Source organism: Nomascus leucogenys, chromosome 4 (genome assembly GCF_006542625.1).
Source record: "Nomascus leucogenys isolate Asia chromosome 4, Asia_NLE_v1, whole genome shotgun sequence".
NCBI classification, from domain to species: Eukaryota; Metazoa; Chordata; class Mammalia; order Primates; family Hylobatidae; genus Nomascus; species Nomascus leucogenys.
This window is the reverse complement of record NC_044384.1, coordinates 62,474,093-62,490,232: the sequence shown is the minus strand read 5'-3', so window position 1 is coordinate 62,490,232 and position 16,140 is coordinate 62,474,093. Positions and strand designations below refer to the sequence as shown.

General features: G+C 44.1%; 1 protein-coding gene across 10 annotated transcripts in view; it reads left to right on the top strand.

Moving 5' to 3' along the window:
* DLGAP1 (DLG associated protein 1) overlaps positions 1–16,140 on the top strand; it is a 988,253-nt gene that overhangs the window by 949,733 nt on the left and 22,380 nt on the right. The window lies entirely within an intron of this gene.

The window sequence follows — 16,140 nt, the reverse complement described above, 5'->3', positions numbered from 1 at the left end:
CGCCTATTGGTATTCTTAAGACTGTTTGACAGGCACTTTCTCTTAGGATTTACAGAGGCAAACCCTTTAGCTGCTAAAGAAATACATTTTATAATCTTATTACGATTGAATGGGCTAACGTGAAATACATGATGAACACATAAAATAAATAATGGATACTATTTTTTGCACACTATTCTTTTCTTTCTTTTTTTCAGACAGGGCCTCACTCCTCACCCAAGTTGGAGGGCAGTGGCGCAATCATGGCTCACCCCGGCCTTGACCTCCCAAGTAGCTGGGACTACAGGCATGCACCCCATGCGCAGCTAATTTTTGTATTTTTGGTGGAGACGAGGTTTCACCATGTTGCCCAGGCTGGTCTCAAACTACTGAACTCAGGCAATCCGCCCGCCTCGGCCTCCCAAAGCGCTGGGATTACAGGCATGAGCCACCGTGCCCAGCCTGCATACTATTATTTTCAAACTTGACCTTTTAACATTTGAAAAAGAAAAATTAACAATTGAAAAAGAAAAATTGTCAAATTATATTAACAGTTGAAAAAGAAAAATTATCAAATTACCTCAATTCTGAGGCATATTTTACATGTTTTCAACAATTCTGAAATTAGAATGTAGCTTATTTATAATCAGTATGTATTTTAATGTTGTATGTTTATTTTCCTCTGAAACATTATTATTAAATTAATGGTGGATCCTCCAACTGATGATATTTTTGAAACAAGGAAATTTGGTGGTAGGTATTAATGCCTGCTTCATGTCTGTGTGTGAAGCATCTAAAAGAGTATTGCTATGAAGTAACTTTTTAGACTTGTTTTTTAAATTACTTTTTCAATTTTTATTATGAGCTTTTTCTTTTTTTTTTTTTTTTTTGAGACGGAGTTTCAGTCTTGTTGCCCAGGCTGGAGTGCAATGGTGCGATCTTGGCTTACCGCAATGTCTGCTTCCTGGGTTCAAGTGATTCTCCTGCCTCAGCCTCCAGGTAGCTGGGATTACAGGCATGTGCCACCACACCCAGCTACTTTTGTATTTTTAGTAGAGATGGGGTTTCACCATGCTGGTCAGGCTGGTCTTGAACTCCCAATCTCAGGTGATCCACCCGCCTCGGCCTCCCAAAGTGCTGGGATTACAGGCATGAGCCACTGTGCCCGGCCTATTATAAGCATTTTTAAACATGCACAAAAGTAGAGAGTTTAACATCATGAGTCCCCATGTACTCGTTACCAGCTTCAACAACTGGCCAGTCTTATCTCCAACATTTGTAGTTATTGTTGTCAGAGTATTTTTAAGAAAATCCAGGGCCAGGTGTGGTGGCTCATACCTATAATCCCAGCACTTTGGGAGGCCAAGGCAGGAGGATCGCTTGAGGTCAGGAGTTCAAGACCAGCATAGCCAATATAGTGAAACACCATTTCTATTAAAAATACAAAAATTAGCCAGGTGCAATGGCACACACCTGTAATCCCAGCTACTTGGGAGGCTGAGGCAGGAGAATTGCTTAAACCCAGAGGCAGAGGTTGCGGCAAACTGAGATTGCGCCACTGCACTCCAGCCTAGGCAACAGAGTGAGACTCTATCTCCAAAAAAAAAGAAAATCCAAGGCATTGTGTCACTTCCCTATGTAGCTCACACTTATAGAAAACATTTTTTTAAATATAATCATAGGCCATGTGCAGTGGCTCACACCTATAATCCCAGCACTTTGGGAGGCTGAGGCGGGTAGATCACTTGAGGTCAGGAGTTCTAGACCAGCCTGGCCAACATGGTGAAACCCCATCTCTAGTAAAAATACAAAAATTAGCCATGTGTGGAGACGGGCCCCTGTAATCCTCAGCTACTCGGGAGGCTGAGGCAGAGAATGGCTTGAACCCGTGAGGTGGAGGTTGCGGTGAACTGAGATCGCAGCTACTGCACTCCAGCCTGGATGACAAAGCAGGAGTCCGACTCAAAAAAAGGTAAAATATTATCATGCATTATCACACCTAACAAAAACAACAATTTTTTTTTTTTTCTAAGACAGAGTCTTGCTCTTGTCACCCAGGCTGGAGTGCAATGGCGTGATTTCGGCTCACTGCAACCTCTGCCTCCTGGGTTCAAGCGATTCTCCTCTCTCAGCCTCCTGAGTAGCTGGGATTACAGGCACCTGCCACCATGCCCAGCTAATTTTTGTATTTTTAGTAGAGATGGGGTTTCACCATGTTGGCCAGTCTGGTCTTGAACTCCTGACCTCAGGTGATCCACCCATCTCGGCCTCCAAAGTGCTGGGATTACAGGGGTGAGCCACAGTGCCCGGCCAATAACTTCTTAATTAGATTTAATATCTACTATAAATCATGTTAAGTAAATTTACTAAATGCACCAAACTAGTGGTGTCAAAGAGTAGTGAGCTTTTCCCTAGGGGAATCATTTTTTTAATGAAATGGAGTCTGGAAAATAACGGTTGTCATCAGATTGGGGATGTCCTCACTGTGTCCACTCCCTCACTCACAGCTCCAGTCTGCTCCTCCTGCCTGACCCCTGTCAAATGACTGACTAGCTTATCTCTTGCCTTTATGAGCAAGTTAGGAAATTCATTAATGGGTTTCTGTAAAACCTATAAATGGGTTTCCTTTGCTTCTTCATATTATGAGTGCAAACAACTTGGCAGTGGAAAAGTAAATCTCCTTGACATTTGCCCCTGTTAGTGCCACTGCAGACTCACCTGAGTGTTGACCCCCAAGCACAATTAGGTCTTTGCCCTGATGACAGGTAAACAAGGTACGTCTCAGCAGCAGTGGGAGCAGGGGTAGGTTTCAGTAAGAAAGGCTTAGTTGGATCATCTTATTCACTTTTCTCCTTGTGGACATACTCACAGTTTATCAGATTTTCCTAGGAAAAATGCCAGCAACTAAGGAACAATGACATCCTGTGCCACTGCTCAATGGCACAAACTTACAGATTTCAATTCTCAAATTTGGTTCTCCTTCTAGCTTCCTGATTGGTGTTCTCTCTCTCATTCTTTCTTTTTCTTCCTTTCTTTCTTTTGTTTGTTTTTCTTTCTTTTGGCAGAGTCTTGCCCTGTTGACCCAGGCTGGAGTGCAGTGATGGGATCTTAGCTCACTGTAGCCCAAGTGATCCTCCCACCTCAGCCTCCTGAGTATCTGTGACTACAGGTGTGCACCACCATGCCTGGCTAATTTTTAAAAAATTTTGTAGAGACAGATTCTCGCTGTGTTGCCCAGGCTGATCTCAAACTCCTGGCCTCAAGCAATCCCCCCACTTCTGCCTCCCAAAATGCCAGAATTACAGGCAGGAGCCACCCACCCAGCTCCTGGCTGGCTTTCAACAGGACTCTTGGAAACTACTTATCTGATGTTTTCTTTTAATGGGCCTTTCAATCTGAGACTTGATCTACCTCTCTCAACCCAACTCTATAATGATGTGTGAGGATACTCATTGTATAAAGATTTAGGAAAAACTAAAGGAGCTAGGAAAACAAGTCAGTTGTATTCTAATACAATAACATATATTTGAAAGGTTGAAAATCTTGTCAGAAAACCAGCTTCTCAGCCTATGTTCAGGATGAAAGAGAAACGTGTTTGCATTTTGAAATGTACACTGCTGGCAAAGTCCCAAGATAATGAACATGAGGGAACTGCCCAACCATCTGTTGTTCCAGGCCTAATTTGTTGTTCAAGCTGAACTGGGTATCGCCGTGGTGCTCCTGTCATGCCCTGTGTATTTGTCCTTCGGGTACTTCTCACATTATTTTATAATAATTGATGTATCTTTCTCTTCCACTAAAATGTAAGCTTTCTGAAAACAGAAACTATTCTTGTCTTACTCATCTTTATATCACCAGACCCTCTGATGCATAACAGGGGATCAGTAAATATGTATTTGAGTCCTTGAAATATTCTGGAAATTCTGTTTTATAAAAGTATTTTACTTAGCAAAACCTTTCTTCCTAATTAGCTAAAAAAAATACTCAATAAGTAATACCTTAGTCCTTCCGGCTGGTATAACAAAATACCCTAGACTGGGTAATTTATAAACAATAGAAATTTATTGCTCACAGTTCTGGAGGCTGGGAAGTTCAAGATTAAGATACTGGCAGGTTTGGTGTCTGGCAAGGGCTACTCTCTGTTTCAAAGACGGCACCTTCTTGCTGCAGCCTCACGATGGAGGGAGCAGACAAGCTTCCTGGGCCTCCTTGATAAGCGTAGTAACCCTATTCATGAGGACTCTGCCTCTGTAACCTACTCACTGCCTATAGGCCCCCTCTCTTACTATTATACATTGGTAATTAGGTTTCAACATATGAATTTCAGAGGAGCACAGACATTCAGACCATAGCAAGTAACTAACGGTTCTTGTTGCCAAAAGCTGGAAAGGTGTTCCTGTGACAGATGATGAGCTCTTCTGATCAGGATAAGGATGTGGAAGAGAGAGATGGGCACCTGCCACAGAAGCGATGGAAAGCACTTCTGTGTGGGACAGGTGGCTAGTCTAGATGAACCTCGTGTGTCCTGTCTCATTCTTAAGACACAGTTCCATTCCACAAACACTTGAAGGCTGTCTCTATTTTTTCATGCTTTGAGAGACATGAAATAGGAGCTTCAAACTACTAGGATTCCAAAATTCTAGTCAGTGCAGTGGCAAACCCTGTGCCCAGGACAGAGTCACCAATTTCAAATGCGGCCAATCCAGATCAGGGAGAATTGGACCATAAAGCAGTAGCAACCCTCTCGAGGAAGAAGGGAGAATATCAGCGCATGAAAGAATATTCATCTTGTCCTCACAATACCCCTGACGATGGCCTAGAGACTTTGACAGGTGCTGTTTTATTTGCCCTCACAACAGCTCTCTGGCAGTATCTTGTCCAAGGTCACAGAAAACAGAAGGGTCTGATAGAACAGATACACATGAATAACATTTGACAAGATAATGATACTTTGTGTTGCCTGGCACTGTCCTCCTTAAAGCCCGCCATACAGATCTGTCCCTGACTCCTTGGCAACCACCACTCTGTTCTGATAACTGGGCCTAGAGTTGCAGAGGGCCTTTGTTTCACTAATTCTCTGACTTAACCTTTTCTTTTTTTGTTAGAGGGGCGGTAAGGAAGAGAGGCCAATCCCACTTGGCAGGCATAGCCAAATTCTAAGCAACCAGCTTTTGTTTGTTTTAATTCTGTGCACACCAGAAAAATAGCTTTGATAAATGGGTCAAGTACAGATACCTCTATTCCTTGGCCAAGCCAACGGATGTTTTGGACCTGCAGAAGGAGGGCCTCTCTTCAGGGTGCCTGACAAACGTGGTGCCATAACAAAATCCCCCCAGGAGATCTGGTCTTGAAGTCATCATGGAAAGATAAATAGGATAGAGGGAAAAAACAGAAGATTCTAATCACACAATTTATTTTGTGGGGTACCAGAATTATCCCAATTTTTAAATATTTTAAAATGTTTGGTGAATGTACATAATGCCTCTGAATGGTACACTTAAATACGGTTAAAATGGCAAATCTTATGTCTATTTTATCACAATTTTAAAATACCCCCACTGGGCGTGGTGGCTCCTGCCTGTAATCCCAGAACTTTGGGAGGCCATGCCATGAGGATCGCTTGAGCCCAGGAGTTCAAGATTGGCCTGGGCAACAGAGACCCTATCTCTACAAATATATATATTTTTTAATTAGGCAGGCTTGGTGGCATGCACCTGTGGTCCCAGCTACTCATGAGGCTGAGGTGAGAGCATTGCTTGAGCCCAGGAGGTCGAGGCTACAGTGAGCCGTGATCGTGCCACTGCACTCCAGCCTGGGAGACAGAGGGAGACTCTGTCTCAAACAAACAAACAAAAAACAACAAAAACAAAACAAAATAAAAAAACTAAAAAAACAGAAACTCAGAAATAGGCAACAGCAGCTAAAGATAAGCAGAACAACCATGTTCATGTTCATATTTTTTTTTTTTTTTTTTGAGACGGAGTCTCACTGTCGCCCAGGCTGGGGTGCAGTGGCGCAATCTCGGCTCACTGCAAGCTCCGCCTCCTGGGTTCACGCCATTCTCCTGCCTCAGCCTCTCCGAGTAGCTGGGACTACAGGCGCCCGCCACCACGCCCGGCTAAATTTTTTTGTATTTTTAGTAGAGACGGGGTTTCACCATGGTCTCGATCTCCTGACCTCGTGATCCGCCCGCCTCGGCCTCCCAAAGTGCTGGGATTACAAGCATGAGCCACCGCGCCCAGCCCATGTTCATATTTATGTAAGAATGTATTTTGTTAAATGACTCCCTGAATTCAAAATACAGCATCCATGGCAAAAAAAAAAAAAAAAAGTTTGGAAAATAACCTGTTTACTCACTGGAAATTTGAGGTTCAGATATTGCATGTGGGGTGGTTGTAATCATCTTTCTCTATTAGAGAGTTGAAGAAGGAAGAGTCCATCTGATTTTAAAGTTATTTAGTTATTAATTATTTTATGATGTCATTATGCTAATTGTGACAGCTGCTTTTGGCCTCACAGGGCTGGAAAACACTTTCCTAGTTCACCTGAAACTGACTAAATGTGGGTAACAAAAGGCAGACCGAAAACAAGCATTTAGAGTAGCCAGGAACCTCAAGCTATTTTTTGAACAGTGTAACTATACATTGTTTGGGTGCCTGGAGTTACAATTTTCTCTGATTAATGCAAAGCAGAGCAAAGACTTTAGTTCTTGTTTTAAACCTTCAACCCCAACCATCGACAGTACTTTTTTTTTTTGGCTTGATAATAAAATAATGAAACTGCAGTGAGTGAGGTTTCCTCCAAGCCAAGACAGCTGACAGAATGCTTGTTCCCGCAGCACTTGAAGTAAAATGATACGAGCTCTTGTCAGACAATGAAGCCCTTGTGTGAAACAGCTGTCTCAGGGAGATGGCTCAGTGCTATTTGACAGTGGCTTGTATGTTACATAGATACGTCTGGTATTATCTAACTGGGGATGAAACGACCAGATGGAGCTGAATGCCTCCAACTAGGAATGCAGTCTACCACTGTGGGGAAAGAACATAGGCTCAGGTTTCAATGGCCCTAAGATGAAATACCGGTGATTGTACTTCTAAATCTGTCTTTGCCTTCTGAATTGTAGACAACGAATACGTGGAATTTTCAGGCTTTATCTAAAACAAACTGATAAACCTACAGCATGTGCCGGAGGCAGATTAATTCTTCCACTTTAATTTTGCCTGGTAATAGCATCCAAGCTAGTGAAACTTGGCGTTCAGTCCCCCAGAAGGCTTGGGACCCTTGGCAGCGAATGCGGGGCTGGTAATGACACCTGAGATGGGGTTTGCCTGGTTTCAGGTTTGGTTACGGAAGCTGTGCAGTTATTGTGATGGTCTATCGGTGCCATCACCCAGGGTTTATCCGCCTGGGATTGCCTCTAATGTGTCTCTGCGGCCTGTGAAACAGTGGGTGGCAGACAAAGTTGTATCTGTGAGTTCTGCAATTCATCTGCCTCCAGCCCGTGTGTGTTTCTAAGTGGGGAGCAATGGCTGCATTCTAGCCTAGCTCCCTTCTGTTGTATTCTCATCTTACTCTTGCAGTGAACCCTCAAAAAGTCCCTCCCACTCCACCACACACACAGACACACACACTTGCACGTCTCTTTTTGTAAGCTCCAGACAACCTGAAATTAGTGACCACAGAGGAAGTGGCAGTAATGAAAAGGAAATCGGCTGTAATGTGCCATATGTTTAACCTCGAGAATGCTCCATTCATGCCGCTTTGCACAGCACTGGTGCCAGAAGGCCATTAGACACCATCCTTTTGTGGATGTGCTTCTTGAGGGTGGTGTCTCCCAGCTCAGGAGGGCAGGCAAGCATGAAGAGGTGAAATGATGTGGTTAATTGGGGGCAGAACTGGGCCTGGAAACAGATCTGTTCTAGGCCAGTGGTGTTTCTGTCATTCCAGAGATGGCAAAGAGAGGGACTGGCTCACGGAGCAAGACCTCCTATCATTTTCTCCAATAACTGCTTCTGTGAAATATAAATGCAATGGACTGGTGGGGCGCAGTGGCTCATGCCTATAATCCCAGCACTTTGGGAGGCCAAGGCAGGCAGATCATGAGGTCAGGAGTTGGAGACCAGCCTGGCCAACATGGTTGAAACGCCGTCTCTACTAAAAATACAAAAATTAGCTGGGCTTGGTGGCGCATGCATGTAATCCCAGCTACTCGGGAGGCTGAGGCAGGAGAATTGCTTGAACCCAGGAGGTGGAGGTTGCAGTGAGCCGAGATCACGCCACTGCACTCCAGCCTGGGTGACAAGAGTAAAACTCCATGTCGAAAATAAATAAAAAAATAAATAAAATAAATGCAATGGACTTCAAATAAAATATACAGTTTTTTTCATTTAGATTACCTAGGGAAACATAAACTAATTTCATTTCATCCAAATTTCAAAGGCTCAAAACTGTCTTTTTCTATATGATGTATATGATATTACCATTTCGTGGCTGATATAAGTCAAGATATTGATCCAAAGAATGACCATCTTCTACGAGTAAGACTCCTAGAGGGGTTGGGACTGGGGAAAAAAAATTAAAATTAGCTGAGTTTTTGAAAAACTTGCTCTTTAAAAACAAAATAATGTTGTTTTTTTTTTTTCCCCAGAACACTATGGAAACTCTGGTGTTAGTCTATGGGAAAACTTCTACTAGAGAATCCATTCTTTATTCATTAGCCACCAAGTTTCAGCTAAAAACAAAACAAAACAAAAAAAGCACTGTTGTGCAATGCAGATCAGCAACTGCCAGTCAGGAATGAAACAGATCCACGTTTTCTATGGAGACGTTTTGTTGACAGCAGCTCCGGATCACAAGTGTGTCTGAGAAGCAGCTGCTGGGCAGTAGGCTGGGGAAATTTTTGCCACAAGGACACACTCGTAAATGAGAATGTCTCCACATGGATGATCCCAACGCCATGAAATCACACAGACTCAGACTGACAAATCCACATGACTTTCATTTATTTATTTATTGAGACAGGGTCTCACAATGTTACCCAGGCTGGTCTTGAATTCCTGGGTTCAAGCGATCTGCCTGCCTCAGCTGCTCAAAGTGCTGGGATTATAGGCAAGAGCCACTGTGCCTACTTGACTTAATTTTTTTGAAATAAATTTTGTGTATATTTGAGGTTTATATGCTATAGGATACAGATAGATAGTAAGTTGGTGACTATTATGAAGCAAATTAACATATCTGTCATCTCACATAGTTACTTTTTTTGTGAAAAAGCAGCTAAAGTCTACTTATTCCACAAGACTCCCTAATACAAGATAATATTTTTTTTTTTTTGAGACAGAGTCTCGCTCTGTCGCCCAGGCTGGAGTGCAGTGGCGCAATCTCGGCTCACTGCAAGCTCCGCCTCCTGGGTTCATGCCATTCTCCTGCCTCAGCCTCTCCGAGTAGCTGGGACTACAGGCGCCCGCCACCACGCCCGGCTAATTTTTTGTATTTTTAGTAGAGACGGGGTTTCACCGTGGTCTCGATCTCCTGACCTCGTGATCCGCCCGCCTCGGCCTCCCAAAGTGCTGGGATTACAAGCGTGAGCCACCGCACCCGGCCATACAAGATAATTTTATTAGCTGTAGTCCTCAGGCTGTGCATTAGATCTCTAGACTTGTCCTTCCCATGCATCTCTTACTTTGTAACGTTTGACCTACATCTCCCCGTTTCCTCCCCCATAACCACTGTATTCATTCTCTGTCTCTGTATATTTGATCTTATTTTCTCAATTCCAATATAAATGATATAATGCAGTATTGTTCTTTCTGTGTCTGGCTTATTTTACTTAGCATAATGTTCTCCAGTCCATCGATGTTGTGGCAAATGGCAGGAGCTCCTTCTTTTTTAGGGCTGAATAATATTCACTATATATATGTGGTATATATATATACCTCAGTTTCTTTTTTTTTTTTTAATTGAGACAAGGTCTCGCTTTGTCACCGAGGCTGGAGCGCAGTGGCGTGATGATAGCTTACTGCAGCCTTAACTGCCCAGGCTCCATCAGTTCTCCCACCTCAATCTCCTGAGTAGCTGGGACCACAGAGGTGTGCCATCAGACCCAACTAATTTTTAAAAAATTATTATTTGTGGATACAAGATCTCACTATGTTGCCTGGGCCGGTCTTGAACACCTGGGCTCAAACATTCTTCCTGCCTTGGCCTCCAAAAATGCTGAGATTACAGAGAAGAGCAAATGCACCTGGCCTCTTGTTATGTCTCCTTTAGAGACATGTCTGTTCAGATCTTTTGCCCATCTTTGTTTCTTCTAGTTTTGTTTGTTTGTTTTTTGTTTTGTCTTATTCAAACCCTGTGTCAAGGACCTTTGCCCTCCTTGTGTGTGTGTGTGTGTGTGTGTGTGACAGAGTCTCGTTCTGTTGCCCAGGCTGGAGTGCAGTGGCACCATCTCAGCTCACTGCAACCTCCACCTTCTGAGTTCACACCATTCTCCTGCCTCAGCCTCCCAATGTAGCTGGGACTACAGGCACACACCACCATGCCTGGCTAATTTTTTGTATTTTTAGTAGAGACAGGGTTTCACCATGTTAGCCAGGATGGTCTTGATCTCCTGACCTTGTGATTTGCCCTCCTCGGCCTCCCAAAGTGCTGGGATTACAGGCATGAGCTACTGCACCTGGCCGGACCTTTGCCCATTTTTAAATTGAGTTTTTTGGGGTTATTTGCTTTCCTGCTATTGAGTTGTAAGAGTTCTTCATTAATTTTGGATTTATAGTCTACAAACCTTATTGGTTATGTGGTTTGCAAATATTTTTTCCCAGGTTGTAGGATGCCTTTTTATTTTTATTTTTTTAATTTTTTTTTTCTTTGAGATGGAGCCTTGCTCAGTTGCCCAGGCTGGAGTGCAGTAGTGTGATCTTGGCTCACTGCAAACTCCGCCTCCCAGGTTCAAGTGATTCTCCTGCCTCAGCCTCCTGAGTAGCTGGGATTACAGGCACGCACCACCATGCCTGGCTAAATTTTTTTGTATTTTTTAGTAGAGACGGAGTTTCACCATGTTGGCCAGGCTGGTCTTGAACTGCTGACCTCAGGTGATCCACCTACCTCAGCCTCCCAAAGTGCTGAGATTACATGTGTGAGCCACTGTGCCTGGCCTTTTTATTTTGCTGAGTGTTTCCTTTGATAACAGAAGCTTTTTCATTTTATACAGTCTCATTTATTTATTTTTGCTTTTGTAGCCTGATCTTTTGTTGTGATATCCAAAACATTATTGCCAAGGCTAATGTTGAGGAACCTTTCCCTTCCGTTTTCTTCTGGGAGTTGTGTGGTTTCTGGTCCTACACTTAGGCTATCCTTTTCCCATTGTATCCTCTTGGTGCCCATGTCAAAAATTAGTTGACTGCAGGTGGGCGCAGTGGCTCACACCTGTAATCCCAGCTCTTTGGAAGGCCGAGGCGGGCAGATCATCTGAGGTCAGTGGTCTGAGACCGACCTGGCCAACAGGGTGAAACCCCGTCTCTACTAAAAATGCAAAAAATAGCCAGGAGTGGTGGTGGGCCCCTGTAGTCCCAGCTACTTGGGAAGCTGAGGTGGGAGAATTGCTTGAAACCGGAAGGTGGAGGTTGCAGTTAGCTGAGATCGTGCCACTCCGCTCCAGCCTGGGCGACAGAGTGAGGTCTCAAAAAAAAAAAAAAAATTAGTTGACTGCACGTGTCTTTAAAGTAAGTGGATAGACCCGCTTTTTAAATTTCCCTTCTCTTTCTTCACCCCTAAAGTCTACAACATTGGGGAAAAAAGCCAGGTGGGAGGCCAAGTGCAGCGGCCCACGCCTGTAATCCCAGCACTTTGAGAGGCTGAGGTGGGTGGATCACTTGAAGTCAGGACTTTGAGACCAGCCTGGCCAAGATAGTGAAATCCGGTCTCTACTAAAAATACAAAAATTAGCTGGCTGTGGTGGCACGCGCCTGTAATCCCAGCTACTCGGGAGGCTGAGGCAGGAGAATCACTTGAATCCGGGAGGTGGAGGTTGCAGTGAGCCGAGATCGCACCATTGCACTCCAGCCTGGGCAACAAGCATGAAACTCTGTCTAAAAAAAAAAAAAAGAAAGAAAGAAAGAAAAAGGCAAGTGGGTAAAAAAAAAAGGCAAAACTTGAATATAAGGAAATATAATTCATCATCCACAAACACAACTCAACTTATCCTAGATGGTGTGACTTTTCCAGGCTAGTCACTACAACGATTGCATGACAAACAGCAATGCAAGAGGAATAATACCCCAGCTAAGACTATATCAGCTAATTAGTCAACACTATAATTTAAAAAGTGGTGCTAGACATGATAAAACCTTAAAGAATTAGAATGCTCAAGGATCAGAATGTCACAGGTAGTTTGTTTTTCTGGTTGATACAGAATCTGTAAATAATTCAGTTAATTTCAAAACGTATTCCTTCAGTGGAGATAATCGGAGTTAGTTACATGGGCACAGTCTAGGCCATCAAAGAGCTCACATTCTGGTTGGAAATCAGACATATTAACAGAACATGTTGAAAAGAATGAGGAAAAGGCAGAGACAGCTATGCAGGGGAATTTTAGGAGCAGTGAGGTGGGAGAGGTGAAAGGAGTTAAGGCTTTCTGGCAAGGTGCACCCAAGCTGAATCATAAGGATGAGGACTTTGCTAGATACAGGGAGAGGGGCTTGCCTAGGGCACCAAGGAGAGGAGACAGTCTCAGCTTAGTGCTTGGTGTGAAGAAGACACTCAGGAGAGAAAGACCTTGGGGGATTTGGGAAGCCGTGGGCGCTTGGAGCATTGGAGGAGTCAGCAGAGAGAAACTGGACGGCTTGGCCTGCACCTGCCCTGCTGAAGGGGGCCTGGGGCTTATCACATGGAGCGGGGGAACCAAGGAAAAGTTGTCAGCATGAGAGTTACATGAGATAAGAAAACCCTGTAGTTCCCTTAATGAAACCAAATCTCCAAGATTGGCAAGGGATGGAGAACATTTACACTATGGATGGATTGATCAAACCTTGTACCCCTAATTGTAATCAACAAGGGAATCCTGAGGGGAACACAGATTGGGGAGACAGGAGGTGTTGAGCTAGTGGTTGCACATGCTCCTCTAAAGCGTCTGGGGTCAGTACACAGTGGAGTCACAAATTCGAGAAAGTGGAATGAGGGAAGTGAGTGAAGAAGTGAGCTCGGGATTACATTTTGTGTTCAACATTTACAAGGTGGAGTGAGAGAAATTCCACCAAGCACAGGGAAGGCAGAATCGGGGAAGGGCAGAGTCAGCCAGAGAGGGTTGTTGGGAGACCCAGGGGATCTGAGTTTCCTTTGTGCCAAAGGCAGAGTCCAGAAGGTGAAGTGGGTGGAGACAGCTGGGCTGCAGGGAGTGGAGACAATGGAAAGCAGAAGAAATATGAGAGCAAAGGCATGCTGCCCTTTGGAGAATGGGGGTTTAAAGGGAATGTAATAATTTGCTAGGGCTGCCATAATAAAGTACCCATGGAGCAGGTCACTTAAACAGGAGAAATTAATTTTCTCACAGTTTTGGAGGCTGGAAATTCGAGATCAAGGGGCTGGTTTCCCCTCAGGTCGCTCTCCTTGGCTTGCAGACCACCACCCTTTCCCTGATTCTCCCTTCTGTGTGTGTGTCTGTGTTCTCATCTCCAATTCTTATAAGGACATCAGTCATAGTGGATTAGGGACCATGAGAATGACCTCATTGTAATTTAATCATCTCTTTAAGGACCTTATCTCCAGAGTCACATTCTGAGGTACTGGAGGTTAGGAATTCTACATGTAAATTTTAGGAAAATGCAATTCAGCCAATAACAGGGGGAGAAGAGGAATTTTATGTTAGCTGGAGGGGACCAAGAGGTTGGGAGGAGTTGCCCCACTTAGAATGGGAAAGACTTGAGGATGCGGCCAGACATCTCAGGTAAGGCACTGGCAGAAGGAGTTCAGAGAGAGGCAGTGGCTCACACAGCAAGGCCTCAGGGTAGCAGGGAGAGAATCAGACCAAGGACACAAGTAGATGGGAATAGTGGATGTAGAGAAGACACTAGAGTGGGGGCAGAAAGATTTAGGGGATTGGTGGGGGAGGAGTATTAAGAGACACAGAACATTGAGAGTATTTGTCTTTGTTTGTTTGTGTTGCTCCAACAAAATACCAAAGACTGGGTAATTTTTTTTTTTTTAATTTTACTTTAAGTTCTGGGATACATGCGCTGAACGTGCGGGTTTGTTACATAGGTAGACATATGCCAGGGTGGTTTGCCGCACCTATCAATCTGTCATCTAGGTTTTAAGCCCCACATGCATTAGGTATTTGTCCTAATGCTCCAGACTGGGTAATTTTTTTGGTTTTTTTTTGTTGTTGTTGTTTTTTTTTGAGATGGAGTCTCGCTCTGTCACGCAGGCTGGAGTGCAGTGGCGCAATCTCGGCTCACTGCAAGCTCCGCCTCCCGGGTTCACGCCATTCTCCTGCCTCAGCCGCCCAAGTAGCTGGGACTACAGGCTCCCACCACCACGCCCGGCTAATTTTTTCTATTTTTTAGTAGAGACGGGGTTTCACCATGTTAGCCAGGATGGCCTCGATCTCCTGACCTCGTGATCCGCCCGCCTCGGCCTCCCAAAGTGCTGGGATTACAAGCATGAGCCACCGCGCCCAGCCAAGACTGGGTAATTTTTAAACAATACAAATTTACTTCCCATTACTCTAGTTGCGGAGAAATCCAAGATCAAGGTGCCAGCAGGTTGTGTGTCTGGTGAGGGCTGCTCTCTGCTTCCAAGATGAGGCCTGTTGCTGCATCCTCCAGAGGGGACAAACCCTGTGTTCTTGCATGGCAGTAGGGTCAGAAGGGCAAGAGGCAGTCCCTTCAACCTTGAGTCCTTTAATAAAGGCACTAACCTCATTCATGACAGCCGAGCTCTCATGACTTAATCACCTCCCAATGCCCCACTGCTTATTGTTATTGCATTGGGGATTCAGTTTCAACATAAATTTTGGAGGAGACACTATCATCCAAATCACAGCAGTGTTCATGCCTGATTCCCTCCATTTTCATCTCATAGGAGGCAAGGTTGTTGAAGATGAGGGAATAGGGGTTGAGTTGAAAATGGATAAGATTCAGGAAATTAGAGTTAGAGAGGGAGGTAACCAAACACATTGCAAAGGACTAACGGGCAGCAGTGAAGGATCAGCCAAGTTTGGGGACCATTGGTTTATGGTGTCATCAAGTCACATGGCTAAGCACAATCTGGAAAATAGGATGGGACTATAGCTGTACAGGCTAGTGGGGTTTATCTGCCATCATATCTGTACCTGAAGGTGGACCTTGTTTTGCCGTAGAAGCTGCCATTCTTGAGGAGGGCTCTGACCCTTCATTTTGCAGTGAGTCTGTTTTCCGAGCAAGGCTCTGATTGAATGTCCAGTGTGCTTTAAGGTCCTGTCTCCTCTGTGTGTCTGTCACCCAGCAGCCAGTTGGCCACTGTTCTAGCTCTGATGGCTAGGGGAAACTGTGCTAGATTATACAGAGAGGCACTAAAATCTGAGCCCCCGAAAAATTGTTATGGATTTCTTATACACATAAAAAAAGAAATTATTCACCAATCAGTGACACTTGTGAAAATCTGCCTGAATAAAAGTCAGCAAAAAAGAAGGACATCAAATTAATCCACACTACTGGGGAGAGAGGTTGGAGTGTGAAGATTTGCAGGAGAAATCATGTCCTTTTTTGGATACTGCCACCTTTTAGGTAAATGCCCAAGAACTAAAGAATGTGGATCAGTTATAGGAGTTATAATTCCTACTGCATTCTCATGTTTACCTATATTATTCCATTAAGTAATCAGCAATGCTATGAAGATGATATTATGGCCATTAAAGGAAAAAGAGTCTGAGTCTGATAACTTTCCCAAGATCAACAGCTGGTAATTGGTGAGCTGATTGTTCCTGACCCCCTACCTACACTTTTTCCCACACACAGGTGTACCTCATTTTATTGGCATTGCTTTATTGCACTTTGAAGATACTGCTTTTTTTTTTTTTTTTTTTTAACAAATTGAAGGTTTGTGGCAACCCTGAGTTGACCAAATCTATCAGCACCATCTTTTCAAAAGCATATGCCCATTTTCTGTTTTTGTGTCAGACTTTGGTAATTC